This window comes from Hypanus sabinus, chromosome 10 (genome assembly GCF_030144855.1).
Source record: "Hypanus sabinus isolate sHypSab1 chromosome 10, sHypSab1.hap1, whole genome shotgun sequence".
Classification (NCBI taxonomy): Eukaryota; Metazoa; Chordata; class Chondrichthyes; order Myliobatiformes; family Dasyatidae; genus Hypanus; species Hypanus sabinus.
In genome coordinates this window covers 144718954-144744378 of record NC_082715.1, presented here as the reverse complement: position 1 = coordinate 144744378, position 25425 = coordinate 144718954, and the positions used below count along the sequence as shown (strand labels likewise).

The 25425-nt window shown below is 43.2% G+C and overlaps 1 long non-coding RNA gene across 2 annotated transcripts in view; it reads right to left on the bottom strand.

The window, feature by feature from the left end:
- The window catches only part of LOC132401196 (uncharacterized), a 45958-nt gene that overhangs the window by 7540 nt on the left and 12993 nt on the right, over window positions 1-25425 (bottom strand). The gene's annotated exons all lie outside the window — the stretch shown is intronic.

Sequence of the window (25425 nt, the reverse complement as noted above, 5' to 3'; positions counted from 1 at the left end):
TGCACGCCCATGGCAGTCAAAGAGACAACAGTGGTCTGTGCTTTTACTATGCTTGCTTTGGTATGAGTGCCAGGAAGTGTCGACCACCTTACAACTTCAACAGTGCCAGCACATTGGGACATCAGATGTCTGTGAACACTATAGATTCCAGCTGCCAAGGCCATCCACTGTTCATTATGGTTGTACTTTTAGGGTGATGCTTGCTGTGTGACACGGGTGCTCAAGTGAGTGTGCTGCCAGCATCGCCGATTGATGAGCAGGCAAAGAGCAACAAAACATTCACTGGAAGCCACCAAGGATCCAGACTTATGGAACACGACATCTGACACTCTGCTTCAGAGGGCGACATTACACTTGTGCCTTTGTCCTGGCTAAAATGGCTAGATCTCTGCTTGACACAGATTTGTTGTGTGCCCAGGGACCGATAGTTGATCCTAAGAATGCTGGCTTGTGAATGTCAAGGACTTTGGGTCGTTACCTTACTCCCCCAGGAAGATCCCCAAATGCACATGGGCCGCCTCGTGTGAATTCACTCAACTGCTGGGCAAATTTCCAAACCTCACCAAGCCCACATTCTCCATTACAGTTACAAAATGTGGAATTGAGCACCATCTTTCCACAAGTGGCCCGCTGGTCCATGCCCACACACGTAGACTGGACCCAGAAAAGCTGGCAACCGGGAAGGCTATTTGCCAACATGAAATGGCTTGGCATTGTCTGCAGGTTACTATTGGGGTGCCTAGGCATGACCCGAGTAGCAGCAGTACTCTCAATGGATGCAATTAAATATTCCCATTTCAGCCTGATACAGCTAAAAAGCACCACTGCTTCCAAGGTCAACACAGTCAACAAGGACGTCAATGTGTATAAATGAACTGTCACTGGTTAAAACTGACGGAAGCAACACTTGGAAGTGCCCTTGGAGGACACCTCAGAGGAAGTGTGGGCATAGATCAGGATTACAAAGGTATTTAAGCAAACAAAGTTTTAAACTTCCTATACCAACTATATTGCTGGCAAATGTGAAATCTGGTGAATAAAACTGATGATCTCAGAGCCAGGGTGCTAAATCAGAGGGACATTAGGACCGTGTGTGTCCTTTGTTTCGTGGAATCCTGGCAACCCTTTCTGTACGGATGCAGCGATCCTGATCGGCGGGTTTACTATACACCGTCATGATAGATCTATAGAGTCTCTCAAAAGCAGAGGTGGAGGAGTATGCCTCATGATCAACTCTTCTTGGTGCACAAATATATCAGTGTTGTCCCATTTCTGCTCACCAGACCTGGGATATCTAGCGTCAATCTTTTTACCTACCACAGGAGTACTCTGGGGTCATTTTGGTAGCAGTTTACATTCCACCACAGGCCAATGTCAAGCAGGCTTTAGATGATCTGAGCAATGGCATCAACATGCATGCAACAGCGCGTCCTAATGCCTTCACCATTGTTTCGGGAGATTTTAACCAGGCCAGTCTGAAAAAATCACTAAGGAACTACCATCAACAGATCACTTGCGATACCAGAGGAAACAACACACTGGACCATTGCTACACCACCATCAAGAATGCCTACCATGCTATTCCATGCCCTCACTTTGGGAAATCTGATCACTTGGCTGTACTTCTACTCCCTGAGTACAGGCAGAGACTAAAGACTGGAGCACCAGCAGTGAGGACCAAGAAGGTTTGGACAAGGGAGACACAGGAGTGCCTATAGGACTGCTTTGAATTGGTAGACTGAACTGTATTCAGGGATTCATCTTCAAACTTGGATGAGTATGCTGCAATTGTTACTGACTTCATTAAAACCTGTGGATGAACGTGTGCCTACAAAGTCTTACTGTACATCCCCAAACCAAAAGCTATGGATGCACCAGGAGGTACAGCATCTGATGAAGGCTAGATGTGTGGCATTCAAGTCTGGCAACCCAGGCCTGTACCAGAAAACCAGGCATGATTTGCAGTGGGCTATTTTAAGGTCGAAGAGACAATTTCAAATGAGGTTGGAGGTGAGATCGGATGCATGGCAACTCTGGCAGGGTCTGCAAGACATTACTTCCTATGAAGTGAAACCCAATAGCATGAAAGGCAGCGATGCTTCACTACCAGATAAAATCAATGTCTTCTATGTACACTTTGAAAAGGAGGATGCAACTTCAGCTGTGGAGATCCCTGCTGCACCTGATGACCCTGTGATCTCCATCCCAGAGGCTGAGGTTAGACTGTCTTTAAAGAGAGTGAACTCTCACAAGGTGGAAGGTCCTGATGGAGTACCTAGTAAGGCTATGAAAACCTGTGCCATCCAACTAGCGGCAGTATACAAGGACATTTTTAACCTCTCACTGCTATGGGCAGAAGTTCCCACTTGCTTCAAAAAGGCAACTATTATACCAGTGCCTAAGAAGAATAATGCGGGCTGCCTTAATGACTATCACCCGGTAGCACTCACATCGACGGTAATGAAATGCTTTGAGATCGTAGTCATGACCAGACTGAATTCCTGCCTCAGCAAGGACCTGGACCCATTGCAATTTGCCTATTGCCAGAAGAGGGCAATGGCAGACGCAATCTCAATGGCTCTCCACATGGCTTTAGACCACCTGGACAAAACAAACACCTACGTCAGGATGCTGTTTATCGACTATAGCTCAGCATTTAATACCATCATTCCCACAATCCTGCAGCACCTGGGCGTCTGTATCTCCCTCTGCAATTGGATTCTCAACTTCCTAACTGGAACATCGCAAACTGTGTGGATTGGTGATAACATATCCTCCTCGCTGATGATCAGCACTGGTGCACCTCAGGGGTATGTGCTTAGCCCACTGCTCCACTGTCTATATACACATGACTGTGTGCTAGGCAAAGCTCAAATACCATCTATAAATTTACTGATGATAAAACTGTTGCTGGTAGAATCTCAGTTGGTGATGAGAGGGTGTACAGGAGTGAGATATGCCAACTAGTGGAATGGTGCTGCAGCAACAACCTGGCACTCAATGAAAGAGCTGATTGTGGACTTCAGGAAGGGTAAGATGAAAGAACACATACCAATCCTCATAGAGAGATCAGAAGTGGAGAGAGAGAGCAGCTTCAAGTTCCTGGGTGTCAAGATCTCTGAGGATCTAACCTGGACCCAATATATTGATGTAGTTATAAAGAAGGCAAGACAGTGGCTATACTTTATCAGAAGTTTGAAGAGATTTGGCGTGTCAACAAATACACTCAAAAGCTTCTGAAGTTGTACCATGGAGAGTATTCTGACAGGCTGCATCACTGTTTGGTATGGAGAGGCTACTGCACAGGACTGAAAGAAGCTTCAGAAGGTTATAAATCTTGACAACTCCATCTTGGGTACTAGACTACAAAGTACCCAGGACATCTTTAGGGAGCAGTGTCTCAGAAATGCAGCGTCCATTATTAGGAACCTCCAGCACATGGGACATGCCTTTTTCTCACTGTTACCGTTAAGTAGGAGGTACAGAAGCCTGAAGGCACACACTCAGTGATTCAGGAACAGCTTCTTCCCCTCTGCAATCTAATTCCTAAATGGACACTGAACCTTTGGACACTACCTCACTTTTTTTTAATATACAGTATTTCTGTTTTTGCACATTTAAAAAAATCTATTCAATATAAATAATTGATTTACTTGCTTATTTATTATTATTATTGTTATTTATTTTATGTATTTTTTTTCTCTGCTAGATTATGTATTGCATTGAACTGCTGCTGCTAAGTTAACAAATTTCAAGTCATTTGCTGGTGATAATGAACCTGATTCTGATTCTGAGGTTCAATCGTCCCTGGACTCACCCCTCCCTAAGCCCAATGGTGTTTGCCACCCATGTGACATTTACTGATGCCTTAATGAGGTTACTACCCCTGGTTGTTACCTGGTCCCACACATCCAAGACTTTTTGGCACGTTTAGCCGGAAAGTTAATTTTTTCTGACGTTGACTTACATCGGGCTACCATCAGTGCCCGTGTGCTCAGAGGACATGCCCAATACAGTTGTGATAATTCCTTTTGGCCTCTGAGTTTCTGGGCATGCTGTTGGGGCTGAAACTGCAACACAGACTTTGCAACAGCTGATGGATTCTGTATTAAAAGACTGGTTATTTTTTTTGTTTACCTGAATGACATATTTGTTGTCAGTACATCTAAATCTGAACACGTATCACTTCTCCGCACACTTTGAGCACTTAAGCCAACACGGGTTGATTATTAACCCTACTAAATGCCAGTTTGGGTAGTCAACCACTGACTTTCTCAGGATTGCATCTCCGCAGAAGGTGCAAAACCCCTACCTTCAGAAGTTACAGATTTCCCACCACTACAGGAGCTTTTAGGTGCAGTGAGTTTCTATCAGGGCTTCATTCTGTGAGCTGCTGAACTTGTGCTTCTTCTGTATAGTGTGCTTAAAGGCAATGTACCTGATTGTGTGTTGGACTGGACAGTGACATTTGATGACACAAACGAGTTCTTTCCAATGTAACCCTACTGGTGCACCCGCTCCCCAATGCCACCACAGCCATTACTACTAAAGATTTAGACTACCCTGTGGGTGCTGTGCATGAATGGATGGTTGGAGGCGTGTAGCAACCGCTCGTCTTCTTCAGCTGGCAGGTCCATTCCCCCCGTTTGATCCTGAGCTTCTCAGTCTCTATCTGGCTGTCCAGCATTTCAGTTTTCTACTAGAGGGTCGCCACTTCACAGAATTCATTGGCCACAAACCCCTTGTACAGTCACTAGCTAAAATATCAGACCCTTGGTCTGTACGGCAGCAGCTCCAACTGAATGACATGTCCAAGCTCACAACTGCTACACAACACATCAAGGGGGAAAACAATGCTGTGACAGTTGTTGAGGACATACACATAGGAGTTGACTATGCCAGCATGGCAGCTGACCACGCTACTGACCCAGAGGTCCAGGCTTGCCAGACAGTAGTCATGGGCCTGCAAGTGGCTGACTTTCAATTTGGGGAAGCTGGGGTTTCTCTCCTGTGCGATGTCGCAACCGTTTGCCATCATCCCAATGTGCCTGCAAACTGGAGGCTTACTGTTTCTAACTCCATTCATGGCCTCTCGCATCTGGGCTGGAAGGCCTCACAGAAACTGTCTGCACTAAAGTTTGTGTGGCATGGCTTTAGAAGTGGCATGCGTGATTGGACTGTGTGGAATGCCAGCTGGCAAAATTAACTGTCATGTTTTAGTATCATTAACACCTCTTGAGATCCCTGAGAGAAGGCTTGACCATGTCAATATGGATCTGGTTGGTCTTCTTCCCCCCCACCCCCTGCGGATTCACGTACCTCCTTACCATGGTGGGCCATACCACCAGGTGACCAGAAATCGTCGCTCTGGCATCGACAATGACCACAGGCAAGGGTCGGGAGTTCATCAGCATCAAGGTTGCTCTGCTTGGAACCCCATCTGATACTTCCTGAGACCCCGGTTCCCAACTCACATCAGACCTCTGGTGTGCAATGGCCCAGAACCTTGGCGTTAGGCCTCATCGCACCACGGAGTATCACCCACAGTCTAATGTCCTGTGCAACTGGTAAAGGCTCTGAGGGCTTCCCTGATGGATAAGTATTGGCAAGAGTGTCTCCCACGGGTTCTGATGGGGCTCATAAACGTCTCCAAGAGGATCTGTAGTCATGCGTTGCTGAGTTGGTGTACAGGCAGCAGTTACCAGGTGCTTTTATTCCTGATACCACAATCCCCTGGTCGGCCTCTCAGCAGCATTCCTCCCTCCTCAGTAAATTTAATCCTTTTGTACCTAATCCTACCTCCCATCATGGCTTGCAGCACTCTTGGGTTCCTGTTGATCTACACATCGCCTTGTTCGTTTTTGTCTGCCACAATGCAAACCTACATCCCCTTAGGCCCCCTTACAATAGCCCGTTCTGTGATTTGGAATGGAGAGGAAAGATTTTTATCATAGATAGGAGGGGTAAAGCTGAACGTTTTTCAGTAGATCATCTTAAACTAACCCACTAAGAGTTGGAGGATTATGCCATGCCCGTGCACTTGCTGTCACATCATGATGTAACCACGAGCATGTCAACACACCTCTGGACAAGCCAGAGGCACCTGCTGTTATTCCACCCATGGAACACAGGACCTGAGCTGGGAGGCTCATCTGATGCCCAGACTGACTCACAATGTCTGTTTTGGTGAATTCTGGGGTGGGGTTGGGACCCTGTGTAGGGTAATGTAAGGGATGAAAATATATGCATAATTCACAACCATCTACATTGAGTCAGGGTTCACTTTAAAAAGTTGGTCTGATGTGAAGTTTGTTTTACCACACTTAATGTTCTGTGTTGGTTGACAATCAGAGTTGTATCAGTTCCCCTTAAATGTAAGATACCACTGCTGTTTTATTTACAAAAACCTACACAGCCTTTAACATAACTTTGTGACCACTAGAAGCTGCAGAGGTTAGTGGACACAGCGCAGCTCATCACAAGAAGCAGCCTCCCCTTTAAGGACTCTGTCTACACTCGTTACTATCTTGGAAACACAGCCAACATAATCAGGGATCTCACCCACCCCAGACATTCTCTCTCCTCTCCCCCATCAGACAGAATATATAAAAGCATGAAAGCCTGTATCACCAGGCTCAAGGACAGCTCCGATCCTGCCGTTATAGGAGTATTGTGGACCTCTTGTACAACCAGATGGATTCTCGGCCTCACAATCTACCTCACCATTTCCTTGCACCTTATTGTTTACATACACTAGACGTTCCCCGTAACTCTGTCAGAAAAAAGCTGGCCCCTTTGATCTCTTTTAAATATCTGCTCTTTTACCTTAAACCCATGCCCCCTCATTTTAGAAACCCCTCCCCCGGGAAGAAGACTGTGGTCATCCACCTCTCAGCTGGCATCCCTGATATATCTACAAATGTGGTGAGGGTTTCAACCGCTCTCACCCTTTCATTTGGTGAGTTCCAGACATCTACATCAGTTGGGTAAAAACTTCTCCACTACTGCAGCTCAATTTGTTCGACATGTCTCAAGGCATTATTTGGACATGTTCTGATACAGAACAGAAACAAAGAAGCCTAACCTCCTTCTAAGTGTAATAGTTAACATACAGTAATTGACTGAATGACTCATCTTCAGTATCCCTAGCACAGATAGCATGGAGACAGGCCGATATTGTCATTACCCTAACCATCCTTTCTGCCACCTTCATTTCAGCTGAAGAACACTTTCCCAGTTCCGATGAAAGGTCTTTGACTTGATTAACACTGTTTCTTTTTCCATGCATGCTGCTCGACCTGGTAAGTGCTTCAAACACTCTCTCTTAGCACTTTCAATATATGATGTTAGTTTTACATTCTCTTCACATCTTAGGTGCCTTCACTCCATTACCATTGAAGAACAACTTCAGGTTTCTCCAAAAGAACTTTAGAACCAGTATTAATTGTTTGCAAAGTCTGAACTGACAGTAAATTTGTTAACTTACAGGAAGCCAAAATGGAGAGAAAGCCACTGAAAATAGGAGCAATAAATTCCAATAAATCACAATGGTGCTCAGTCTCTATTTTGCTTCAACCTTGTTGTGGCTAAATACCCATTGGTTTTACATTATGACACTCAGAAATACTTGCACAAACCTTGCATTATATCTTCTAACACTTCATTTCCTTAATGACTTCTCTATTCTTGGCTAAAAGAACATCTTCTGCTGCCGATAACAACCTGTTTCTTGCTGTAATAATGAATACAAAATGCTGGAGGAACTCAACAAGTCATGCAGCATCTACGGAGAGGAATAAACAGTCGAGATTTCAGACCAAGACCCTTCATTAGGGCTGGAAAGGAAGGGAGGAGAAACCAGAATAGAATGCTGTGCAAGGGAAAGGAGTACAGGCTGGCAGGTAACAGGTGCCCCAGGTGAGTGGTGGGGGAGGAAATGGAAAAAGAGAGAGGGTAGGTGACCTGAAATGACAAAGGAATTGGGGGTTATTTATTTAGAGAAACATGTGATTGAGTTTTGGGGAAGAAAGATAAGAATACCTACAGCCGCAACATTAACCGTCCTTATTCTGACCCGCTGATTCCCTCAACATTTTACACGTTGCATCACGTTTCCATCATCTCCAGTCCGTCATGTCTCTATAAGTCCTAACTTTTCCTACGTCTCAGGAAAGGTCACTGACCTGAAAGTTTTAAATCTTCCTCCCTCCACAGAGGCTGCCTAACCTAATGAGCATGTCAAACATTCCCTGAATTTATTTCAGATTTCCAATATCTGCAGTAGCTTGCTTCACCATTAGGACGTCTTTGGGCAATGTTAACAAATTCCTCTTATTCTCACGTAGCTTTGCTAGGTAATGGGTATTTTTTTTTCTCAGCTCTAGTATTAATGGGAAGGAAATATGGGTAGCCATGGCATTTTGTGGATGGAAAACCAGCAGCCAAGTCAGAAGAACAAGAGAAACTCTAGCATTCACCTCATGGCCATGCAACATTGGCTGATGTCTATGCTGATTAACTTCAGAAATGAGAATGAAGTCTGCCTTGACCAAATACAGCCTTTGGGTGCAATGAATGGAAGTATTTGTTGAAAATAAAACATAAAAAGAGATGAATTATAGGCAATACATTTGTGTTTAAGTTCTCTCACATGACTCATCCATCTATTTTACTCAGTAAAAGAGATTTATTAAAGCTTAAAATGAATAACTTATTTAGAGTCATTGCAGAACAGCAGGCATGCAGTGAGTGTTGCAAAGAGCAAGGACGAAAGGATGGATGAGTCACAGGGTATTGAGATTAATCAACTCAGAATACACAGACCAAAGCTATCCTACAGGTGAGTCTTGATGAAGAGCCTCAGCCCAAAACATTGGCTGCTTATTCACTTTCATAGGTGCTGTCTGACCTGCTGAGTTGCTCCAGCATTGTGTGTGTTGCTGTGGATTTCCAGCATCTTGTGTTTATGGGTGAGATCTGCTTCCACCTTGTATTTAAAGTCCTTTGGCACTGTTTTCCACAGTTTTATACACTGTTATTTGGTTTGGGACATTGGTACAACTTAACACATTGTCAGCTAACACTGTGTTTCAGAATCAGAATCAGATTTTAATACTCAGACAGGGAGCAATGATTAGCATTGTGCCAGAGTTCCGTGAGTGTCAGGGAGCAGGGGTGAGTGCCATTGCTATTGCAAAGGAATAAGTACTAGGAAAACTGAAAGGTCTTAAGGTGGACCAGTCACCTGGTCCAGATGTCCTGAGAGAGGTTGCTGAAGAGAAAGTGAATGCATTGGTCATGTTTGTTAAAGAATCATTTAATTCTGGGATGTTCCCAGAAGACTGGAAAATTGCAAATGCCACTCCACTCTGAAAGAAGGAAGAAGACAAAAGAGCCCAACCTCAGTGGTTGGGAAGGTGTTGGAGTTGACAAGTGTTGACAGGTGTTGACAAGGTTTTGGGATTCTTGGAGACTAATGATAAATAAGTCAAAGCCAGCATGGTTTCTGTAAAGGGAAATCTTGACTGACAAATTTGTTAGAATTCTTCAAGGAAGTAACAAGTATGGTGGACAAAGGAGAGACAGTGGATATCATTGGATTTCAGAAGGCATTTGATAAGGTGCCTCACATGAGGTTGCTTAATAAGATAAAATGCTATGGTGTTATAGGAAAGATAATGGCATGGTTAGAGGAATGGCTGACAGGTAGGAAGCAGTGAGTGGGAATAATGGGGTTTTTTTTTGGTTGGCTGCCAGTGACTAGTGGTGTTCCTCAGGGGTCAGTATTGGGACTGCTACTTTTCACATTGTTTGTCAATGAGTTAGATAGTGGAATTGATGGCTTTGGGGCAAAATTTGCGGATGATACGAAGATAAGAGATAGATGGAGGGGTAGGTAGTGCTGAAGAAGCAATGCAATTGCAGCAGGACTTTGACAAATTGGAAGGAAGAATGAGCAAAAAATTGAATATTTGTGGCAGATGGAATACAGTGTTGGGAAATGCATGATAATAGTTTTTGGTAAAAGGAACAATAGTGCTGACTATTAGCTAAATGGGGAAAAATTCAAATACAGTATCAGAGATGCAGTGGGACTTTGTGTAAGACTCTCAAAAGGTTAAATCACAGGTTGAGTCTTTGGTAAAAGAAAAGGCAAATGCAATGTTGCCATTTATTTCAAGGGGAATAGAATATAAACACAAAGAGATCACGCTGAGGCATTTCAAGAGTCTGGTCAGGCCATACTTGGAATATTGCCAACAGTTTTGGACCCCTGATCTCAGAATGAATATGTTGTCATTGGCCAGTGTCCAAAGGAGGTTCATGAGGATGATTCCATGAATGAAGGGGTTAACATATGAGGAGCATTTGGCACCTTTGGGACTGTACTCACTGGAATTCAGAAGCATGCATGGCAATCTCATTAAAAACTACTGAATGTTGAAAGGACTAGATAAGGTGGATATGGAGAGGTTGCTTCCTCTGGTGAGGGTATGCAGAACTAGAGCACAGCCTCAAAATTGAGGGGCAACCTTTTAGAACAGAATTCAGGAGGAACCTTTTTAGTCAAAGAGTGGTGAATCTATGGAGTGCTCTGCCACAGACTGCAGTGGAGTCAAGTTGATGTGTATAATTAAAGTAGAAGTTGATAGTTTCCTGATTGGTCAGGCATCAAAGGATATGGCAAGGCCATATGGGGTATGGAGTATGGGGTTTTGTGGGATCTGGGATCAGCCATGAAGGAATGGCAGACATACTCAATGGGCTGAATTGCCTAATTTTACTGCTCTGTCTTACGGTTTTATGGAGCTACACCTAGGCTGGTCTGTATGTAACTCTGGGTCTATAGAAACCATGCACCAAATTCTTATGAGGCCTCGCTGAGTGGAATTGGAGACGTGTTTCCCAGTCCCAGGCAAACAAGGCTTGACTAAGTGGAAGTGGGATGTGTTTCTCAGTCTGTGTTATGTCCATCCAGTGGTCGCAGTCTCTAAAGAAGCATTTGGGCCATTCGGGAGGTAGCTCAATAAAATCCTGATTAGACTACATGGCATATTGTGTTCAGTTCTGCTTGCCTCATTATGGGAATGGTGTTGAAGCTTTAAAGAGGGTGCAAGGGACTGGAGTGAAGATAGATTGTACAAGCTGGGGCTTTTCTCTGGAGCAGAAGAGGATGAGAAGTGACTTCGTCGAGGTGTACAAGATGATGGGAGGTGGAGGTCAAATTGGTAGCTAGAGATATTTTCTTAGGGTGTGAAAGGAAAATAGGAAAAGGGGTGGGACAAAAATTTAAGAGCTAAAAGTTAAGAGCTCATGGCATTATAGGAAAGCTACTGGCATGTTTGGAAAATGCATGGTCATGCACTTTGGTAGTAGAAATAAAAGTGCAGACTATGTTCTAAATGGTGAGGAAACCCAAAAATCTGAGATGCAAATAGACTTGGGAGTCCTTGTGCTGAATAGCCTAAAGGTTAACCTGCAGGTAGAGTTAGTGGTGAGGAAGGCAAATGCAATGTTAGCATTCATTTCAAGAGGTCTAGAATACAAGAGCAGGAATGTGATGCAGAGACTTTATAAAGCACTGGTGAGGCCCTGTGAAGCACTGTTCATAAACTATTATGAACAGTTTTGAGCTCCTCATCTAAGAATGTGCTGGCATTGGAGAGGGTTCAGAGGAAGTTCACAAGGATGATCCTGGGAATGAAAGGGTTATCATAGGAGGAACTTTTGATGGCTCTAGGTCTGTACTCACTGGAGTTTAGCAGTGTGGTCCATCACCGGCACAGCCCTCATCACACCATCTACAAGAGGCACTGCCTCAAGAAGGTATAATCTCTCATCAGGAATCCCCAGAATCCCGGTTGTGCTCTCTTTCTACTGCTACTGTTGGGCAGGAGTTACCAAAGGTTGAAGTCCCACACCACTAAGCTAGGGTACAGTTACTCCCCTTCAACCATTCAGTTCATAAACCAACAGGCACAGTCCTAGTCCTCCCTCAGCAGTGGAACATTGTGGACCACCTCTTGCACTACCATAGAGCTGTCTGATTGTGATTTTATTAGATGCGAAGGAACACACACAAAGTGCTGGAGAAACTCATCAAGTCAGGTAGCATCTATAGAGAGGAGTAAAGGGTCAATGAAGGGTCTCAGTCCATACTGCCTGGTATGGAGGCTCCAATGCACAGGAATGAAAGAAGCTGCAGTATGCTGAAGACTCAACCAGTTCCATCATGGAAGCAGGTCTCCTCACCATCAAGGACGTATTCAAAAGGGGATGCCTGAAGAAGGTGGCATCCGTTACTGAGAAGAGGACGTGTCCTGAATGTTGATGTTGGTACTTTTACCATCCAGGACATGTCCTTTTCTCAATATTACCATCAATGGGTAGGTAGATACAGGAGCATGAAGAACCACATTCAACATTTTAGGAACAGATTCTTCTCCTCTGCCATCAGACTTCTGAATGGTCCATGAACACTACCACAACTCTCCTCTTTCACATTAAAATCTATCTCTCTATTGCAACTTATAGGAATGTTTTGTGTACAGCTGCCACTAAACAACACATTTCACCACTCATGACAGTAATAATAAAGCTGAATCTGATTTATGGTGGGAAGAAACTGGAGTACTCAGAAACACCCCACATAGTCATGGGGAGAATATACAAACCCCTTACAGACAGCAACAACAGCTGAACTCCAATCACTGGCACCATAGAGCATTGCCACCATGCCATCCATCTACCTTGGAACTACACTTAGAGGAATCCTCTCCACACCACAGTAACACATCTGATCAGTCTAAATATGAAAAATACATCACAATATTAAGTTTTTTCACATATAAACCAATTGTGTCATCACCCAGATACAGACCTTTAAATCTGATTTTTGAGAAGAATGCTATCTTTCTCCATTAAATACATTGTGAAATCTTGCTAATAGAGGTAGGGTTCAAACCAATGTTAATTTAAGTGCAATTGGCTTGGCTGATTTGAGTATGGCCTATATTGTAATCTTATCACTGACAGCATGCAAACAAAGCCTTGCACAGAGCTTCATTTCATCAATTCAGTTGCAGAATACGTTGCAAATAACAACTTGCAGAGATTGCATCTGAAACATTATCTTCTTGTGAGGACACAATGGAGCAGGGTCATGTATCCAACTGGCACTGGGGTTTGTCATTCATTCCAAATAAGGCTGTCTCTACAGACAGTGGAGAGCTCTACTCGTTCAGTGTAATGCTTAGTACTTGAATCTGGGTTCAGCTCTCTGAGACAATTTATTGTTTTTATTAGTTCTGTGCAGCAGGTAAGTTTCATCCTCTTTCACCTATCACCTCCCAGCTTCTCATAGTATTGGTATTACCTTCCCCCGTCTCCACCAATCATCTGCCTTCCCTCCCACCCCCTCAACCTGGTCTCACCTGTCACTTGCCAGTTTATACTCCTTCACTTCCCCCAACCTTATTTTTCTGGCTTCTACCCACTTCCTTTCCAGTCCTGATGAAGGATCTTGGCCTGTTTATTCCTCTCCATAGATACTGCCTGACCTGCTGAGTTCCTCCAGCATTTTGTTTGTGTTGCTCAACGTATTTATCCAGGTACACTATTTAAATGTAGAGAAAAAATTGAGAATTTTTATTTGGTTTGTCTGATACACTATCGTGGATATGACATAACATCCAACAGCTAGAGCACACAAAGATCTGTATTCTCTACACAAACTCTGCATCCACCTCACACACAATCCTATTTTCAACCATTGTGTCCAATTAATCCCAAGATGAGTTTCTCATTCCAACACAGAGGACCCCCATCCCCACTTCCTAGATTCCTACTACCATCATTGGGAGTATCACTCTTGAAATAAGGTGTGCATGGATTTTCAGAAGAGTTCCAATAAAGTACGACAGAAGAGATCTGGTTAAGAAGATCACAGCACATACAGTTAATATACTGATATGTATAGAGATTCGGTTATTTGACAGAAACAGAGAGTGAACAAACAGATCTCAGGTTGGTAGGCTACGACTGGTGAGATAACCAAAGGATTGGTCCCTGGGCCCCAATTATTGACCATCTATATAAATGATGTGTTTGAGGAGACCAAGTGTAATATATCCAAGCTTGCTGACAATACAAATCTATGTGGGATCATGAGTTGGTGTGAGAGAGGGTTCAAGGAGATAAAGACAACTTGAGTGAGTGAGCAAAGATGTAGCAGATGGAGTATAATGTTAAAAAAGTGGTTATCAGGTTTGATGCATGAAACAGAAATGTAGAGTATCTACTAAATGATAAGGGAATAGATGTTGCTGACCATAACATCACACGAGCACAAGATATAGGGTATTTTTCTATGACTCTATGGTGGTATGAGTAGAATTTGGTCTTTCACCCATGCTGTCTTCTCCACCATTCATGTTGATCCAAAAGAAGACATAGCTGAAAAATCTAGGACTGTGACAGTTCAGAATATTTACTCTTTATGATTCAGTCTTACTGGTACAGTATTTTGCAAACAGCATATGGTGCACCTCAGCCACTGGAAACATTTTCACTCCTGTCAGAGGGTTGTAAGTTGATTTCCTTAGAACCCAGAGGAAACCACAAGGAGGATGTCCAGAGACACCTTACAGAACCATGCTGGAATTGAACTCCAAACTCTGTTGCACCTTGAGCTGTAAGTGTCGCACTAACTGCTACACTACTGACTACATTATCTATGGCCTGTTGCTTTGAAATTGAGAACTCTACATGGACTGTTGCCACAAGAAAGCAGAATCCATCATTAAGAACCTCCATCATTTAGACCATATCCTTTTCTCACTACCCACATTAAGCTGGAGACTTCAATCCCAAACCAGCAGATTCAGGAACAGTTATTAAGCCTACAACCGTCAGGCTCCTGAAACAGCAAGGATAACTTTACTCACCCTGACTCTTGAACTGATTCCACAACCTACAGACTGACCTATTCTGATAGCCACAGTACTCATGCAGACATTCCAAGCCAGGACCTCTGAAGCTCACTGGCTGTTTGATAAACTCACGCTGTTTTAAGAAAACATGCCGTACTTTGTTCACTGTGGGACCTTGAATAGATCACTATTAGATCGTAATGATGTCAAAATTGTGTCTCTCACAACAGATCTGAGTAGGTACTGATCATAATTATGAATTCCACTTTCATAAGAACTTAGTTACACAGGGGGCTTCATAAATCTGAGGTCTGTTCACTCCGGAGAGGAAATAAAAAGGTGATCTGATGGAGCTGGAGGGTACATGAATTAAAGATCCAGGATTTAGGATTCAAGATTAGTTATGATCATTCTGCGGTACACCAGTTAAAAGGAGAATAAAATGATTGTTACTCTGAACCCAATGCAGCATAAAAATACATAATAAGCATAAAGAATACAATAAAACAGCAATATATAGAAAACATAAGATTAGCTTATCTACATAGATTATATGAACATAAAGTGAAACTCGGTATCAGAACATAAGGTAACTCAGACAGGAAATGAGTAGTGGTGGTGGGGTGGGTTAGTGGGTGGACATGTTGATCACTCTTACTGCTTGGGAAAAGAAACTGTTTTTGAGTCTGGTGCTCCCGGCATGGATGCTATGTAGCCTCTTCCCTGATGGGAGTGGGACAAACAGTCCATGAGCAGGGTGGGTAGATCCTTCATAATATTGGCGGCCCTTTCCCATCACCATTCTGTGTATATGTCCTTGATGGTGGGTAGGCTGGTCCCAGTGATGGGTTGGGCAGTTTAACTACCTGTTGTAGAACCTTCCTGTCGGCCGCAATGCAGTTTCCGTATCACACTTTGATGCAGCATAGACATAGACATAGAATAGTACAGCACATTACAGGCCCTTCGGCTGACAATGTTGTGCTGACCCTCAAACCCTGCCTCCCATATAACCCCCCACTTTAAATTCCTCCATATACCTGTCTAATAGACTGTTAAACTTCTTTAGTGTGTCTGCCTCCACCACTGACTCAGGCAGTGCATCCACGCACCAACCACTCTCTGAGTGAAAAACCTTCCTCTAATATCTCCCTTGAACTTCCCTCCCCTTACCTTAAAGCCATGTCCTCTTGTACTGAGCAGTGGTGCCCTGGGGAAGAGGCGCTGGCTGTCCACTCTGTCTATTCCTCTTAATATCTTATACACTTCTATCATGTCTCCTCTCATCCTTCTTCTCTCCAAAGAGTAAAGCCCTAGCTCCCTTAATCTTTGAGCATAATCCTTACTCTCTAAACCAGGCAGCATCCTGGTAAATCTCCTCTGTACCCTTTCCAATGCTTCCACACCCTTCCTATACTGAGGCGACCAGAACTGGGCACAGTACTCCAAGTGTGGGCTAACTAGAGTTTTATAGAGCTACATCATTACATTGCGTCTCTTAAACTCTATCCCTCGACTTATGAAAGCTAACACCCCATAAACTTTCTTAACTACTCTATCTACCTGTGAGGCAACTTTCAGGGATATGTGGACATGTACCCCCAGATCTCTCTGCTCCTCCACACTACCAGGTATCCTGCCATTTACCTTATACTCTGCCTTGGAGTTTGTCCTTCCACTTCTCCAGGTTGAACCTCACACTTCTCCAGGTTGAACTCCATCTGCCACTTCTCAGCCCACTTTTGCATCCTATCGATGTCTCTCTGCAATCATAGACAATCCTCTACACCATCTACAACACCACCAACCTTTGTGTCATCTGCAAACATGCCAACCCACCCTTCTACCCCCACATCCAGGTCGTTAATAAAAATCACAAAAAGTAGAGGTCCCAGAACAGATCCTTGTGGGACACCACTAGTCACAACCCTCCAATCTGAATGTACTCCCTCCACCATGACCCTCTGCCTTCTGCAGGCAAGCCAATTCTGAATCCACCTGGCCAAACTTCCCTGGATCCCATGCCTTCTGACTTTCTGAATAAGCCTAACGTGTGGAACCTTGTCAAATGCCTTACTAAAATCCCTGTAGATCACATCCACTGCCTGGTCACCTCCTCAAAAAACACTATCAGGCTTGTTAGGCACGATCTGCCCTTCACAAAGCCATGCTGACTGTCCCTGATCAGACCATGATTCACTAAATGCCCATAGATCATATCTTTAAGAATCTTTTCCAACAGCTTTCCCACCACAGATGTAAGGCTCACTGGTCTATAATTACCTGGACTATCCCTACTAACTTTTTTGAACAAGGGGACAACATTCGCCTCCCTTCAATCCTCCGCTGCCATTCCCGTGGACAACGAGGATATAAAGATCCTAGCCAGAGGTTCAGCGATCTCTTCCCTTGCCTCATGGAGCAGCCTGGGGACTATTCCATCAGGCCCCTGGGGACATCCGTCCTAATATATTTTAACAACTCCAACACCTCCTCTCCCTTAATATCAACATGCTCCAGAACATCAACTTCACTCATATTGTCCTCACAGTCCCCTCTCAGTGGTGAGTACCGAAGAGAAGTATTCGTTGAGGACCTTGCTCACTTCCACAGCCTCCAGGCACATCTTCCCACTTTTATCTGTAATCGGTCCTACCTTCACTCCTGTCATCCTTTTGTTCTTCACATAATTGAAGAATGCCTTGGGGTTTTCCTTTACCCTACTCGCCAAGGCCTTCTCATGCTCCCTTCTTACTCTTCTCAGCTCCTGCTTAAGCTCCTTTCTTGCTACCCTATATTGCTCAATAGACCCGTCTGATCCTTGCTTCCTAAACCTCATGTATGCTGCCTTTTTCCACTTGACTAGATTTTCCACTTCACTTGTCACCCATGGTTCCTTCACCCTACCATTCTTTATCTTCCTCACTGGGACAAATTTATCCCTAACATCCTGCAAGAGATCCCTAAACATCGACCACATGTCCATAGTACATTTCCCTGCAAAAACATCATCCCAATTCACACCCGCAAGTTCCAGCCTTATAGCCTCATAATTTGCCCTTCTCCAATTAAAGATTTTCCTCTCCTCTCTGATTCTATCCTTTCCCATGAAAATGCTACAGGCCAGGGAGAGGTGGTCATTGTCCCCCAGATGCTCACCCACTGACAGATTTGTGACCTGACCCAGTTCATTACCTAATACTAGATCTAGTATGGCATTCCCCCTAGTCGGCCTGTCAACATACTGTGACAGGAATCCATCCTGGACACACTTAACAAACTCCGCCCCATCTAAACCCTTGGAACTAATCAAGTGCCAATCAAGATTAGGATGTTAGCATGTCAGGATGCTCCCAACTCCACCTCTATAGAAAGAAAGGGTCAGTTTGTGATACCTTTAGTGGATTATTCTGGTGTGAATAAGCCAAACCCAAGAGATGTAAAATGTAACAGACATACGGTTGTAGTTTGGATAAAAATTTAATGGTTCATCTGTTCCCCTTCAGCATGTTCTTCTCAAGATCATGATTGTTGTAGGAGCTTTGGATTCTTCCTACAGCCAAAAGATGTGCCTGTAAAAGCCATTAGCTCTTATAAAAACTATCCCCCCCCCCCATTGTAGTTAAGAGGCAAGAGAATCAAAGGGGAACTATTGAGCAAATCTAGGGCTAGAGAAGAAATGAAGTTGTGAATGCGAATGACAAGGTTGTGAATGGGAGTGATGAGGTCCCTTTGTTGGAATCTCCAATCAGATTCAGATTCATTTATTTATCAAAACATATACATCAAAACGACAGTGAAATGCATCATTCACATTAACAACCAACACAGACTAGGGATGTGCTGGGCAACTTGCTAGTGTCACCTCCCATTCTGGCACCAACATAGCAGATCCACGTTGCTCAGAAGAACAACACAAGCAATATCAGCACAACAGCAGCAACAAAACATCAAAAGCAAAACGAGCCCCTTTCCTCCCTCTCACCCACACTGACAGCCCACAATCCCGGGATAGATCGTCTCCTGAGTCCTTGGCCCTGGACTCTCAAAGCTAGCAGGTATTGGACCTGGACACATTTGCAGACTCGTACGCATCGGGTCTCTGACTGTGGGGTACGCTGACACGAAGGCTTTGACTATCAGGCCTCAACTTCTGGATTCATCAACCTTTGGACCTCAGCTTCCAGACTCACTGACTTCAGTCTTCAACCTCTGGTATTGACTTCAATAAGTACATTTAATGTCAGAGGAATGTATACAATATACATCCTGAAATTCTTTTTCTTCGCAAAGTCTATGAAAACAGAGGAGTGCCCCAAAGAACAGATAACAGTTAAACGTTAGAACTCCAAAGCCCCCGCCCCAGCTCCCCTTTCCAGGCACAAGCAGCAGAAAAGCAACGACCCCCTGTCCCCACCAGCAAAAAAAGATCGGCTGCCTCCACCGAGCACTCAAAGATGCAGCAAAGCATCAAGAAAGACACAGACTTACTGTACCCCAAATACTACTCGTTCCCCCAATAACTTGACATACCACAGGCTCTCTCTCTACCTACTAAGGGAAAAAGAGGTGTCCTTGTTTCACAGCAATAGAGGAGACATAACAAACAACTTGCTGATTACGGTATTAAAAGTCTGTTGCGACGTTTTATCGACGCTCTGTGCCCAGAGAATTGGCCCCAGAAAAACTCACGTCTTTGGATACACAGTCAGCAGCTAACTAACTCCTATTATAGTCCTTTGTACCTAATCTAGTATTAATCTAGCCCTTCTCTCCTGCATAACAATTCATTTTTCTATCATCCATGCGTCTGTCTAAGGGTTTCTTATTTGCTTCTAATGTATCTGCCTCTACCACCACTTCTGGCAGCTTGTTCCACGCACTCACCACTCTGTGTAAAAAACCTTTCTGGTGATATCCGCTTGTCTGTGTGTGGTGGGTCGGCAGGATAGGAGCTTATTTTTCTCTTGTTGTTGTTTGGGCTTGTGTTGTTCTGCTGAACATGGTGGGCTTGCTATGTTGATGCCATCCCACAACCCACACGTCCTTGGAATGTGGGAGGAAACCAGGCGGTCTCAACTCCTTCCAGACAGCAGCGAGTCTGAACCCAATTGGTGATTGTCTGTGCATGCTAAAGCACACTCTAACCACTTTGCTACTGTGGCCCCTGGGTCCCTGGGGTGTGGACTGACATGACTGGCTGCGCTATCCTGATCTTGTAAATTGGTGTGGGCAATTAATGTGGGGGTTTAACTGCTGCACTGGTGAACCCCCACTTGTGTCATGTGAGCTTGCTTAAGACAATGTGTGCTCAAAGTCTTGATTTTACCCACTGCCACTGGGTCACGGCCTGGCTGAAGGAATGAGAAAGATAAAGAACCCTTGTCAGGATGTGATTGTGAAATGATTCAAATGTGGTCAAATTCCATCTGGCTCATTAACATCCTTTAAGGAAGGAAATCTGCCAATGTTCACTGGATCTGCTCTCTGGGCATGAAATGTAATGCAATCAACTCCTAAATATACTCAGTCTCACAAACCATTGAGTTCAAGAATGACTCGAGGAGGGAAATAAATGCCATTGATGTCAGTGTCCCCTGAAGAAATAAAGAAATAACTGTGATAACAGAAAATTAAACAATGTGTAGCAATATCTCACAGCAAAATTCAAAGCCAGTACACTGTCATATCACATGTGGTTTCTGTTTTGATTGAATTCGATCAGAATCTAGAAGTCTGGACATGAAACTATACTAGATTCAGTACCAGAGTTAAAAGATATGAATTTGAAAGCAAAGCTGGATCTGTTTTATACCTGGTAGAAACAAATTATCAAGCTGGGAACTGTTTCCTGGACATTGGAATATTATGACCTGGAATTTACAGACCATACCTCCATGAAACAATGGATTGGTTCAATCTTGGATATATATATATATATATATATATGTAATTCAGTTTTGTTTTGTTCTCCATATTTATTTATCATGCATTTCATTTTAATACTGCCGTAAACCTAATTCTAATTCTGATTCTGATGAGGAGTGATACTGGAGAGTAGGAGAATAAGGAGAAATTTGAAAGGGGTATAGAAAATTAAAGGGTTAGAGATAAAGTTAATGCAAGCAGGCTTTATCCACTATTGGGTGAGATTAGAATTAGAAGTCATAGGTCATAGGTTAGAAAAATGTTGTTACACAGAAGCAGTACATTGTAATACATAATGAACGATAAAATTAGATTATATAACTATAAACTATAAGATTAATTACAATTACAGTGGATTCTTGTTAATTGAGTCACCAGTTAATTGGGGTAGCCACTTACTTGGGTCAACTCTTATAGAATAAAAACTAATTGGGACAATAACTGGGGTTCGCTTTGTTTGTTTGGGGCACTGTCTGCTTAATTGGGACAGGAGATTGTGGCTAAACAACTCCTACCTAGCACCAGTCATGTGCACTTGCTGTGCTTAGAGCAAACAGTTCTTAAATAATGTTAGCTGCAAGGGTTTGTGTTCAAAAAGCAGTGGTTTTTGTCGCAGATAGTTGTGAGAAATAAGCAGTAAGACAATTGAGAACTTTTTCTCACTGTGGTTTCAAGAAATCAGGCTCGGAGATGCCAGAAATGGCCAGAAGTAAAAATGAAATGACTTCACTACTTCAACAAGTAAGGGACAACTAAGAATTTGAAGGTCTCAACAATCATCTTGAATATTACAATGAAAATGAAGATTTGGAAGATGAAATCATTAAAGATTGTATGAAGCTAGTCCACTCTTTACACAAGGATGTTTGTGCTGAGTTAGTCCATTTACAGTCAATCAAAAGAACATGACAGCGCACACTATATTAATTCCTCTGCTGATAACTATTAGGAACTAACAAACAGCCTAGTATTATTGTAGTGGTATTGAGTGTGTTCTAACTTGTTCTGTTTTTCATTTAAATACATAATGTGTTACTCATTAAATGGTAATTTGTCTTTTTTATATCTTTATAGCTATTTCCATGAAAGTTCAGCTCACTGGGGCACCCGCTTACCTGGGACAAAATGTACTTGTCCCAATACATCCCAATTAATCAAAATCCACAGGTATATATGAAACCCCTCTTTACCGGGCATCTTTAGAGACGCAATACTCACAGAATGCAGGAGGAACTCAGCAGGCCAGGCAACATCTGTGGAAAAATTACAGCTGATGTTTTGGGAGGGTCTCAGTACAAAACTTCAACTGTACTTCTTTCCATAGGTGCTGCCTGGCCTACTGAGTTCCTCCAGCATTTTGTGTGTTGGTTGGATTTCCAGCATCTGCAAAATTTCTCTTGTTTGTCTCGAGAGATGTGTTCATTAGGCACTCGCTAACAACCACTAGACCCAGAGGTGAGAGAACCACCTTTATCAGACTATACGTCCAGGGTCGGTATGACTTGGGTCGCAGCAAAACCAGGAAGCTGGGATGTCTTACTGACCCAAACCCCAATCTGTGTCAATACCATGTAAGTACTGCCCCCATGCAAATAGCCATCAGCAAGAAATAACATCATACACTGCATACAATTGTAAGAAAGTATATTTACAAATGTCAGCCTTGTCAAACAGATGGTAGAAAAAAAGAAAAGAAAAAAATAAAAAGGCCCATTAGAGTTAACCTAGTCCAAATGTCTAGCTCCAGCAAAAAAAGACCTTGACCCACACCAGTGTCCATCACAAAAGCCTCTCTGCCCAACGTTCTCTGGAACTGTCTCCTAAATCCTTCATCCTGATTGGCTGACACAACATTCCTAAGGGGAACAACATAGCCTCTTATCTTTAGCTCAAACCACACAGCTGAAAGCAGAACAGACTTCTCTCACAGCCCTGCTAAAGTGAAATACCCACAGCATAGCAGTAAAAATCTTAACCAGGATTTTACGTATATATAATTAACTTAAATAAGAAGTGCAAACAGACAGCAAAAAAAGGGAAAGAAATATTGAGTTTGTGTATATGGATTTATTGCAATTCAGAAACCTGAATGGAATTAAGCGTAAGAAGCTGTTTCTGAAATGTTGAGTGTGTGGAATCTGGTGAATTTTTGACCTCCAGATTCTTTTTGGGAGTCCAAGAATGAGTGAAAACTTATTGCTTCACAGTGATTTATTTTTAAGGTTAAACAAAGGAACAGATAGATACCGAGCATATAAACTAAAGAGAAGGATTGAGATGAAGACAAAGACAAGATGGCAAGTTTTGCAGAGGCTGACACTTCTATACTGAGATAAGGCAAATTCCTGAGAACTTACAAGTGCCAATTAAACGCTACAGGCATATCAAATTTACTTACCACCTAGCCAAGGAAAATTAAAGGGGATATATCGTTATATAACTGCTATGCCACTTTGCCCCCAGTTGGTGGAGACAGACACCATATATAGTAATTACATTTTATTCTTGCATTAATTCAATTAATACCTTATTAAAAGCTTAAAAAACACTCAATTCCCACAAGTGTGAGGGTGAAAGGTGAAATGTTTAAGGAAAGCCTAAGGGGGAACTTCTTCACTCAGAGGGTAGAGCAGGCATGGAACAAGATGCCAGTGGAAGTGGTGGATGCGGGTTCAATTGTATCACTCAAGTGATGCTTTGTATAAGAACATGGGTGGGGGGGGGTGAGTGTACAGAGGGCTATGATCTGACTGCTGGTCGATGGGTCTAGGCAGAATAACGGTTCAGCATGGACTGTGTGTGCCAAATGGCCTGTCTCTATGTTGTAGTGCTCTGTGATTCTATGCGTTAACCTGAAATAGCATTATTATGTCAGTCCAAGCAGAATTGGTGAATGACATCACTGTTATTATCGTCAGAGCAGGCATGTGGCATCAGGAGGAGATGTTCGAATGGATGCAGAGGATGGGCTCTGGGCGTAAAGTCTGGCATGAGGCATCAGGAGATGTTTGAATAGATGGGCTCAATGTAAAGTGATACACTTGTTCAACTCCACGCAGCCTCCATTGATTCAGAGAGGATCCTTTTTCCACTGACAGCTCACAAGCTCATTTCTGCTGACTTAGCTCAAGCAGATTCTGAAATATGTCAGAAAGTATTTGAATCGAGGCCTTTCCCCTGTGCATACAGAACAACATAATTCAATCCAATCCACGGACAGCCATTGTAGTGAGACACCACTCCCAGCTGCATAGGAACTGTGGTTTGCAACAAGATGTATAGCAACGAGCCGTGATCTCCTCTAATTGACATTGTGTCTGTGTGCCACACGTTGTAATACTACAACACAAGAGGAATTGTGCCAATTGGGTTGGATAAAGCTGCAGAAGATTGTAAACTCATGCAGATCCATCATGGTACTAGCTTCCCCCCCATCAAGGACACATTCAAAAGCTGATGCCTCAAGAAGGCAGCATCCATCGTGGACCCTCACCATCCCGGACGTGCCCTCTTCTCATTACCACCATCTGTATAATTTTATTTATTTATTATTGTAATTTGTCATTTTTTAATGCATTGCAATGTACTGCTGCCACAAAGCAACACATTTCTCACCAGATGCCAATGATATTAAATCTGATTCTGATGCAAATTCAAACCAGAGAACAATATGGACATTCACAGGTCTCGGCTTTCTGTACCATGAATTAACATGTGTATGAGGGCTCTCTCTGTCAAAATCCCATGCAGCAACATTCTATTTATGGAGCCTTTGAAACAGCAAAGATGTGCTTCAGAAAGGTGAGAACATCACCAACAGTGTGTCCTGATCCAATCATGAAGTACAATGGCTGATTAACCATATTAATTATTTAGTTGCTATTGACTGAGGGATCAATACTGCCCCAATACACTGGAGACAAGGATCAAGGATTATACGCCAAATATATTGACATGTATAGTCAGAGTGCAACATGCAGCAAAATAACAATCAACAATTATAGAGAATAAAGAATTATATAAAAATAAAGTTAGAGGTTAATGATGGTGAGGCCAAGAGTTCATCTTATCAGACAAGAGGTCCATTCAAGAGAGTGATGGCAGCAGCATAGACACTGTCCTTGAGCCTGTGGTCGGTGCTGTCAGGGTTTTGAATCTTCTGCCTGATCAGTGAGAGGAGAACAGAGAATGTCTGGAGTGAGTAGGATCTTTGACTATGCCGGCTGTTTTACTGAGGCACCGAGAAGTGTAGACAAAGTCCACAGACCAGAGGCTGGTCCCCACACTGAGCTGTGTCCACAATCATCTGCAGTTCCTTGTGCTCACATCAGGAGCAGTCGCAATACCAAGCTGATAGCATTCAAAGATGGAATGATTTTATAGTGCATTATCTATCAAGTTTTGTCAATGCATTGTATGAAAACACAGCAACACTCTGGAAAAGACGCTGATTGAAAGGAAAGCACTGTGACTGGTTGCATCATGGCCAGGTAAGGGAACTCCCATGTATAGGAACCCAAGAGGACACAGAAGGTGTGGGACCTAGCCAGTTCCATCATTGAGGACG